Below are 11,252 nucleotides of genomic sequence, written 5' to 3' on the forward strand. Positions count from 1 at the left end.
GTCACATTTTAGTCACCTGGAATGTTTTAGTCTAGTTTTAGTCGACTAAATATCATCAGATATTGATCTACAGTTGATTTAGTCAACTACAATATATTTTGGCGGGCCTTGATGCCGTCACAATGGTTGATTTTACACTTGCTGAAAATAGCAGATCTTCAAGCTCACAACGTGCCAAGTTGCAGTGTGTAGGCTAGTGTATAGGCTACTCGCATTACATATATGCGATGTAATGCGTTTTTTCCACATTGGGGGTTGCTGTCCCTGGAAAAAACTGACAACATTCCTGTAAACGCTTGTCTCCTTTTGTGTTGTTCCAGGGACCTTCCAGAAGCAAAGATTTGATTTAAAAACGTTCGCTCTGAAAGAATATATATTCAAAGATTTGAGGCACATTTTCACGATTTTTCAAAAATAGCAGACCTACAAGCTTGTAGCGCGGCACTCGGTGCCGCCCTATGAGCTTGTAGATCTGCTATTTTTCAATAGCTAAAACATAACATAATGCTTAAAACACCAAAAGGTGTTCCTGCCCAAAATGGGTTAAAGCGGTGATTTTCAACCTTTTTTCATATGAAGGGAAATGGACCCGTGTAAAATCAAATGACGGGTCCATTTGGTTTCATTTTACACTCTCATAAGAGTAAAGAGATTACAATCTATTAAGGGTCCATTTGGTTGTCAACTCTCTTTAGCTATGGGGACCACCTGGATGACCCCTCAGGGACCACCGGTTGAAAACCACTGTCTTAAATCTGTCTGTCTGTCTGTCTGTCTGTCTGTCTGTCTGTCTGTCTGTCTGTCTGTCTGTCTGTCTGTCGTTCTATCGTTCTATCATTCTATCAAATGTTGATCAATCAAAGAAAATTGGGGTCCAAGCTGAACACCGGCAAAATCCTTTCAAAGACTACACAATAATCCAGGTGTTGTAAATCATAGGTATAGATTTATTTGACATTATAGTGGTAGTGGGCTACTTGCCGAAGTTAGAGGCGTATTAAAATTGGACCCCACAAAAGTTGAAGTAGCTGATGTCAAAATAACCCCCAATAACATGTGAAATAGCAAAGCAAGGCATTTCCATTGAGTGAGTGCAGGAAGAGCCCGGCCCATCTTGATGTGTTTGTGGATTCACATGTCTGAGGTCTCCATTAGCTCATTTAGGCTTGAGGCCGATTAAAAACAAAAGTCTTCTAAATCCTAAAAGTTTTCTGAAAAACCTATAGCCTATGTTTCTATGTCAGTGGTGCTCAAACTAGCCTATTTCATGTCAAGGACCCCACAAATGATATACATGTAGCCTAATCGGCCGCCGACCCCCATCTGAAAATATGTTGTTCCAGGGACCTCCCCAGAAGCAAAGATTTGAGTTAAAAACATTCGCTGTTGAAAGCATTTATTCAAATATTTGCGCCACATGTTCACGGGGTTTAAAAAAAATAGCAGATCTACAAGCTCGTAGCGCGGCACCGAGTGCCGCGCTACGAGCTTGTAGATCTGCTATCTTTTCAATAGCTGTAACGTTTAAAATAATCGTTAAAAGTGGTTAAAGGCTAAAGCATGATCTACACGTGATCTACTGACTCACATCAAAGCCCTGTACTATACTACAGCATCCCCATTCTAGCCGATCTACAAGCTCACATGGCGTTGCCGCGCGGCCGCCTTGTGAGCTTGTAGATCGGTTTGTTTCCGGAGGAGAGATTTGTTAATGATTTCATTACAAGTCAATTACGTCAGTGGCCATGAACCAGTTAAGGGGGGGGGGGGGGGGGGGGGGGGCAGACCTCCCTCCTGGGGGCGGACACAGATCAACAAAGTATTTAAGTGGTTAATAAATCTAACCTTATTAGATTCCAGTTCAGTATATAGAGGACATGTTTGTAACACATTCTTTACCATTTAGTTTCGGTCGTAATTCAGACGACCAGCCTGACCTCGTTTCTCGTCACTCCATTCAGGCAAAGCTTCTTTAGGCACAATACTGAATCTTCCCTTTTCCCCCTCACCCTATGTTTTTTCCCTTTTTGCCTCTGTGATTTCCTGTTTTTTGGCTATATAGAAGTGTATATTTGTACGTCTCTAAATGTTTTGATGAATTGAAAACGGTGGGCCCTATATTGTAAACATGTGTAATGCTTTTATGGTGTCGTCCACTCACAGTTAACAGTTTTTGTATTGAGTTGTGCTTGAAATGTACTGTAATTCTGCAAACTGTTAATAAATACTTCAATCAATACTGTAGTTTTATAGGCATTCATGCATGTTCAAGGGACTATACTTCGCGCCTTTTGCAACCAGATCTTACTTTAATTATGTTTGCTAAGGGTTTTTTTTATGTGGGTAGCTGGGCTATATCTTGCGCCACCCCTTAACCCTTATCCCTAAATAAAACTAATTTGCCATTTTTTACTATTTAAAAAAAAACCTTTTAAAATAGTTCAAAGAGCCAATCTACAAGCTCACAATGTCTCGATGTAGAAATTGGCTAGTTGAACTAGTTTAAAAATGTTTTTAAAAATAGTAAAAAATGGCAAATACGTTTAGGGATAAGGGATAAGGGGTGGCGCAAGATGGAGCCCACCATGTGTTTCTAGATATTTTAGTCATGGCGCCAGGTTCATGACCAAAGTGTATCATGAAAATGGGGTCTCAACTTGCGTCCTGGACTACATGTAGTCTCAGTAAAACAGCCCCCCCACCCCCACCCTCGCTCTCCACAAGGAGGGGCAGTGCACCAAAGCATCATGCCATTGTAGTAATCCAGCAATCCAGTCAAACCCTAGTCCAACGCACAGACTTCAGTATTTTTCTGTAGAGATAACAGTAGCACATTTCAAATTGTGCTACTGTTATCTCTACTACACATAGGCTACTATTAACATTGAGTGACTGCAGCTTCTTCTTCCAAATGTCCCTTGAAATGACACTTTCCCGGTTTTAACGGTTTAATGAACTTTTGGCTGTGTCTGCAGACACACACACACACACACACACACACACACACACACACACACACACACACACACACACACACACACACACACACACACACACACACACACAATGATTGCAGACATGATTCATTTGCATCATCGTCCTCAACAAAGAACCAAACATTGACAGGAAGGAAGTGCGTCTCCCCTCATCATCCCACGAAGGACATCATTAGTCGTCTGTTAAACACATCAAGGTGTCAGAACGGAAGACAACGCCCCCCCTCTAGTGGAGGTGGTCGGACACGCACGTCGCACAGCGGAAATAGAGGCTATTGCACGTGACATCATTGTACCCGGAAGTTATGCGGGAACGCCTATATACTGAGTGAGCGGCAAAAAAATACTTTTTGCCTGGCCTGGGCCGTGGCTCAGCGGTCCAGGCACCCTGGCTGGTAGCCCAGTCTGGCCGTGTGCCGCGGGCTCGACTCCCGATCCCGACGGCCCTCACTGCATGTCTCCCCCCCATCTCTCTCCCCATTTCCTGTCAGACTACTTTAATATATCGCGCTATCAATAAAAAGAAAAAAGGTGAAAGCCAAAAAAAAAAAAAAAAAAACGTTTTGCCTTTGACAGCCAATGCATACGTCCAAACTGTAGGAAATCTGAATCTGATCTGTTGTATTAAAGGACGTTAAACTCACCAACATTGCAGCCATACGGAAAGCTTGAATTATCCTCTTTCTATATCTGCAAGGTTTTCGTTAAATACAAATCCACCATAGAAATGTTATGAGTCAAGAAATTCCGTGCAGGAGATTATTAGCGTCAGAGTTTTCTACCTGCAAAGTGTTAAGAAATTCAATCTGTCCAGGTTTATTATTTTGTGTTTCACGTTTCCAATAACACAGCTGCCCCCTGTGCAAATCAGGTGTTATACAGGAACTTTGAGTGATTTCCAACGAGCACTTCCAATAAACTCCCAACGCTCAATGTTTTGCCACTCAACCATAAAGAAAGTTATATCGTATTGATATTTTAGTATTAATTCAAGTTAAATATATATGAAATATATCAAACAATTGCACAAAAGCACAGTAAATCTACTTTCCAGCGACACTGGCGTGCAACTGACAATAAATCAGGCTAACTCATCATCAGCTATAATAATACAAGGGTGTGGCGTAGGAAAAGTTGTTACTGGGCTCCAGTATTACATAACAATGTGTCGCCATTTGGCATTCTGTCACCGTTTACATTAGAGCCACCTTGGGAGGATGTCGGTTCAATACCCGCCTCCTCCTGGCATTGTGTCTCCCGATGGAACAGGCTGCAGTCTTGCCTCTGCTGTCCGTGTGTGTGTGTGTGTGTGTGTGTGTGTGTGTGTGTGTGTGTGTGTGTGTGTGTGTGTGTGTGTGTATGCGTGTGCGTGAAGTGTAAACCTTGTATCTCCATATATGTCAACTTTGTTTGCGACCTGCCTCTGCTGTCCGTGTGTGTATCCGTGTGCGTGTGTGTGTGTGTGTGTGTGTGTGCGTGCGTGCGTGCGTGCGTGCGTGCGTGCGTGCGTGCGTGCGTGCGTGCGTGCGTGTGTGTGTGCGTGCGACTGTGCGTGTGCATGTGCATGTGCATGAAGTGTAAACCTTGTATCTCCATATATGTCAACTTTGTATGTTTTATTTTTTTCATTAAGTAATGCCTTATTTCATCAAGTCCGTTTTACGGGGCAGTAACATGGAGAACCCTAGCCTCGTTTCCAGCCTGATTCACTGCATTCCGTGACATTGTTTCGTCACTTTGCTCAGTCTGGAAAGTCTCCTATATGTCCAAGGTAGGCGGGGCATTCCAACCCGAGATAATACCCTCGAGGCTTGATTGGTCTGTGGTTGGCGAAAAAAAGAAAAAAACACCAGTTGGCGTCATATCAATCCGCCGCTACTGCTGTTGCCCTGCATGCAACGTCCCCTTGTCATTCACTAAACTCACCCCACACAGCTACTGCTGTTGTCCTGCAACGTCCCCTTATCATTCACTAAACTCACCCCACACAGCTACTGCTGTTGTCCTGCGACGTCCCCTTATCATTCACTAAACTCACCCCACACAGCTACTGCGGTTGCCCTGCATGGAACGTCCCCTTATCATTCACTAAACTCACCCCACACAGCTACTGCTGTTGTCCTGCAACGTCCCCTTATCATTCACTAAACTCACCCCACACAGATACTGCTGTTGTCCTGCAACGTCCCCTTATCATTCACTAAACTCACACCACACAGCTACTGCTGTTGTCCTGCAACGTCCCCTTATCATTCACTAAACTCAACCCACACAGCTATACTGCTGTTGTCCTGCAACGTCCCCTTATCATTCACTAAACTCAACCCACACAGCTATACTGCTGTTGTCCTGCAACGTCCCCTTATCGTTCACTAAACTCACCCCACACAGCTACTGCTGTTGTCCTGCAACGTCCCCTTATCATTCACTAAACTCACACCACACAGCTACTGCTGTTGTCCTGCAACGTCCCCTTATCATTCACTAAACTCAACCCACACAGCTATACTGCTGTTGTCCTGCAACGTCCCCTTATCATTCACTAAACTCACCCCACACAGCTAGTGCGGTTGCCCTGCATGGAACGTCCCCTTATCATTCACTAAACTCACCCCACACAGCTACTGCTGTTGTCCTGCAACGTCCCCTTATCATTCACTAAACTCAACCCACACAGCTACTGCTGTTGTCCTGCAACGTCCCCTTATCATTCACTAAACTCAACCCACACAGCTATACTGCTGTTGTCCTGCAACGTCCCCTTATCATTCACTAAACTCAACCCACACAGCTATACTGCTGTTGTCCTGCAACGTCCCCTTATCATTCACTAAACTCACCCCACACAGCTACTGCTGTTGTCCTGCAACGTCCCCTTATCATTCACTAAACTCACCCCACACAGCTACTGCTGTTGCCCTGCATGGAACGTCCCCTTATCATTCACTAAACTCACCCCACACAGCTACTGCTGTTGTCCTGCAACGTCCCCTTATCATTCACTAAACTCACCCCACACAGCTACTGCTGTTGTCCTGCGACGTCCCCTTATCATTCACTAAACTCACCCCACACAGCTACTGCTGTTGTCCTGCGACGTCCCCTTATCGTTCACTAAACTCACCCCACACAGCTACTGCTGTTGTCCTGCGACGTCCCCTTATCGTTCACTAAACTCACCCCACACAGCTACTGCTGTTGTCCTGCAACTTCCCCTTATCATTCACTAAACTCACCCCACACAGCTACTGCTGTTGTCCTGAAACGTCCCCTTATCATTCACTAAACTCACCCCACACAGCTACTGCTGTTGTCCTGCGACGTCCCCTTATCGTTCACTAAACTCACCCCACACAGCTACTGCTGTTGTCCTGCGACGTCCCATTATCGTTCACTAAACTAAACTAACCCGAGCCGGCAGTTTTCTTTTGTACTACTGAATCTGTGAGGAATGGACAGAGTGGCTCTGGCTGATGACGTAAATACCATAACCGTATTGTTTCCTTGGAACAACATCCAATAAGCAACAACGTGGCTACGTAACATGACGTTATGAAATACAAGTCAAACAGGAGGCTGGCCAGACTGAGTATAGCGAAGTGACAAAACAAATTCGCGGAACGCAGCGAATCAGGTTGGAAACCTGCAGGCTACAGGAGAAACCACAAAAGCAACTTCCAACAAACTGCAAACATTCATCAACAGACGCTTACTTACAAATTGACTGGCCTAATAATACCATCACAAATGAAGAGCTCTGGCAAACCACACAACAGGAACCATTCGAAACCCAAATGTAATGCAGGGAATCAGGGCTGGATTGGGCACGGACTGAGGAAACCATCCTCCAACACAACCAGCCAGGCCTTCCCTGCTGGGAAAAACAGCATGTATGACCAGCATAACCAGCATACCAGCAAAACCAGCATATGTTGTGTTTTGGTGCTGGTATGCTGGTGACCAGCATGAGCTATGCTGGTGAAGCTGGTGAAGCTGGCCTATGATGGTCCACCAGCTAGACCAGCAAGGCTCATGCTGGTAGACCAGCATGAGCTATGCTGGTGAAGCTGGCCTATGATGGTCCACCAGCTAGGCCAGCATCACCAGCTAAGCTCATGCTGGTCTACCAGCATGAGCCTTGCTGGTCTAGCTGGTGGACCAGCATGGTCCACCAGCTAGACCATCATAGACCATCATAGACCATCATAGACCAGCAAAGACCAGCAAAGACCAGCAGGGAAATCATGCTGGTCTTTCTAGCAGGGAATTCCTTAACCTGGACCACTCAGGTCCAGGGGACCCCAGGAAGACCCATTGTGTCGGGTGGGCTGACCACCTATCCCGTATCTCGCGTCACGCACAAATTAATATGGAATTCCTTTTTTTTGGTTTTTGCTTACCATGATACACTAATATTGTAATGTGACGAGAGAGAAAGAGAGAGATTTCTTTTGGAGAGAAATGAGACAGTCCAAAGTGAAAGAGGACTGCAGGTGCATGTGTGTGTGTGTGTGTGTGTGCGCGCGTGTGTGTGCAAATCACCCGTGACTGGTTGCCAATCAGCCGTGGCTTCCTTCTGCGGTGTTAGGTTTAGGTTAGTTCAGGGGTTCTCAACCCGTGGGTCGCGACCCCTCGGGGGGTCGCGACCCCTCGGGGGGTCGCGACCCCTCGGGGGGTCGCCAAATTATTTTAGGGGGTCCCCAAATTATTTTCAAGAAAAAAAAGATTATTATTATTTTTTTTTTATCACGATTTTTCAAAAATAGCAGACCTACAAGCTCGTAGCGCGCCACTCGGTGGCGCGCTATGAGCTTGTAGATCTGCTATTTTTAAATAGCTAAATTATAACAATGCTTAAAACACCAAAAGGGGTTCCCACCCAAAATGGTTTAAGGTTATTGTAGCAGTCAATTTATATTGGGGGTCGGGAGGGGGCGGGGCGGGGGTCCCGAGACGTTGCCAAAGCATTTCCGGGGGTCCCCGGCCAAAAACGTTGAGAACCCCTGGGTTAGTTGACTGTTGGTAAAGCGCTTTCATCCAAAGCGCTTTACATAGATGCGTGCATTACATTCACCCAATCACACATGGCGGCGGAAACCATGCAAGGCACCAACCAGCACATCGGGAGCAATTTATGGGTTCAGTGTCTTGCTCAAGGACACTTAAATGTTTTTTTTATGTATTGTGTTGTGTTGTTTTGTTTTGTCTTGTTTTGTCTGGTTGAATTGTCTGTAAAAAAAAAAGTGTCTTTATGTATAAAGTGTATTTCGTGAATTGCGGACCCCCTTGAAAACGAGATGGTTCATCTCAAGGGATTGTTCCTAATAAAGATATTTCAGACTTCACCACTGACTCTGGGGGAGCCCACAGGGATCGAACTGGGAAACTTGTGGGTTGCTCACAGCGCAGCGCAAAGCGACGCGTTGTGAGCTTGTAGATCTGCTATTTCCACTCCTTGAGCCATCTATGCATAGACTGACCCAATGCGGGGGACTCCAGTCCAACAAAGTGCATGATGTGGGTTGTAAGAGGTTAAAACTATGGAATGCCATTCTACTATAGTGGCGTGTGTGCGTGCGCTGCTATGGAGAGAGCCGTTGGACCGCAGCCAATATAGTGACTGGCGCTACGCCCAAGTAGTCATATACTCTACTAGGGGCAATCCTCTATGGATGTGGGTGAGTGTGGCCTTGGGGGGAGTAGAGGGAGGGAATCCCCTCTGGATTTGATCACTCTGTAGAGTCTGTATGCTCCAGACATGGTGGCTCACAGCCAGCATAGCCTGAAAGTACCCGGGCTTTTAATGGACTACCAGAGGGTGCGGATTCAAACCAACGCTGGAAACCGACGCCGGCTCCCGATTGGTTCACCAACCTATGTGCCCGCCCCCTCCTCCTCCTCCTCCTCCCCAGTAGAACACAGCGGAGAACACTGACATCACCACATTTGGAGCGACGCCCCTCTGCACTGTTATTGGTTAGGAACATTGGAGCGACGCCCCTCAGCACTGTTATTGGTTAGGATATAGGAACCAAGGTTAATTAAATAAGGTTAGGAAGCGAAGACCGTACGGTGGACTCCATGTTGCTCCCTGGAAGGAAAGAAACATGCGCAATGGGCTATATGCAGCTATACACGTTCAGCTTCCTTGGTCTCAACTGCGCATGTTTCTTTCCTTCCAGGGAGCAACATGGAGTCCACCGTACGGTCTTCGCTTCCTAACCCTATTTAATTAACCTTGAAAGGAACATGCAAGGTTCACTCTCACTCCTGTATGCCACATTTCCTGGATCGTTCGCAGAGGCTTTTATTTTTTTTCTCTCTCCCTTTTGAAACCAAAACGCCTAATATAGGCAACAAAGTCTTATGCACACCTGATCAGAGACGGGCGCGTATAGGCAAGGCTCAAAGTATTGCGAAAAATTAACAAAAAGTACACAATGACCAAAATCGCAATGCAACCTAAACGCCTGGATTTTACTCAGATTGTTTCACTTACTGTAAGTAAAAGTAACGACACCAAAATGAAATACAAAATGAAATTTGACAAAGCATTTTCAAAAGTAGCCGATCTACATTTCGTCACATTGCTGTGTTCAGCTATTTCCGAAGAGCTTGCGTATACAGTAAGATAATAGGGTTAATGTTTCAATATGGTATAAGTGGACTGCTTAATGTATGATTTGTAATACACAACTGAATAGTAACTTGTAACCAAAGTTTTCACCTAAAAATAAGTGCAACATTTGCCTCTGAGATGTTTTCAACGGAATTGAATTAAAAAATTGAAATGCTCTAAAGTAAAAGTACCTGATAACTGCACTCATGTATACAGAACCACCGCTGGTTACAATAATAGCATTATTGTGCAAAGTGTGCAACAAATTAATTTGGCATGCCTCTGCATCTGCATATCATCCGCTCCATATCCAGATCAAAATCTCCAGCTCATGTTACTTCTTTGGACAGTGTCGTCGCCCCCCGACCCCTCCAAATCAATTCAGTTTAATTAAAGTGTCAAGTCCCAACAGGTTGTCTCACGTGTCTCTTGATGATAAAGCCGTGCCCAGAAGGGGGACCGCATTCCTTATATATGCCTTAATTTCCCTCACTTTGAGCTCCTGATTGTAGACATCTGGAACAGGCCGCACAAGGATTAATCATGGAACAGCAGCAGGCACCTGGTGCGGTTTACATTATTCATCCTCATTGGCAACAAGTCTGGGTTCATTTAAATGTCCACTCTGGCTTTTGTGTGTCCAACCCAGACAGTTTTATTTGTTTTAGGTTGCATGTTTCAATATTTGGATATTTTTATTAGGAGGGGGGTGTTGATAAAACTGAAATATCAAACATCTAAAATATTGGATCAAGCAACATGACAACGGTCTGCACCAGTGCCACCACAGAAGCCGGGGTATAGACAATGTAATGCGGTTGAACACATTTAACAAATCAACAGCTTCACACAAGATTATACCAATGTTTTCTGGTGGAAAAAACAGTAATCCTACTATATGCGCCACGTCTCTGTCTGCCTGCGTGTGTGTACGGTTGTAATGCACGTAACTCGAGAACCGTTTGCCCCGCCGACTTCAAATTCGACACACGCGTTCCACCCCCCCCCCCCCCCCCCCCCCCCCCCAGCAGGGAGTGCATCGAGTCGGTCGGACCCACGGTTGTCCAGAACCACCACAAAAGGCTCTGGGCAGGCTCTGCCAGTGGGCCTAATTAGCCCAAGTGCCCTCAACCTGTGCAATTTCCAGCCAATTGATTGCCATGGCAACCCCACACCTGCCAATTGATTACTTAACCAGTCCACTTTTCACAGTCAGTTTGCACTCTTTAGGCCAGCTTTACACGTACTGCAGTCACTTCAAGTCAGATCCGATTCAAATCCAATTTTTTTCTCAAATCATTCACACTACCGTTTGCAAGTGACCAGATCCGATCTGTGCATTCAGACTGATTTTAACAACTCAACGCAAAACCGCCCTGCATCGACATATCTGCTTTGGTTACCGTGGTAACCGAGTTGTTTTTTTTCCGGTTTGCAATGCCGTCAGCCCGTTGATCAATATCACTCACACACACACACACACGAGTGACGAGTCATTACTGTATTTCTGTGGACCCACATTAATGAATGAAATAAAAATGAACACCCCCCCCCCCCCCCCCCCCCGCCGTACAATTGCACAAATGAACCTCAGCTGCGTGGATCTCAGCTGATTTCATTCCATATTGGCGAGGCGC

The sequence above is a fragment of the Electrona antarctica genome (assembly GCF_951216825.1).
Source record: "Electrona antarctica genome assembly, chromosome: 17".
NCBI lineage: Eukaryota > Metazoa > Chordata > Actinopteri > Myctophiformes > Myctophidae > Electrona > Electrona antarctica.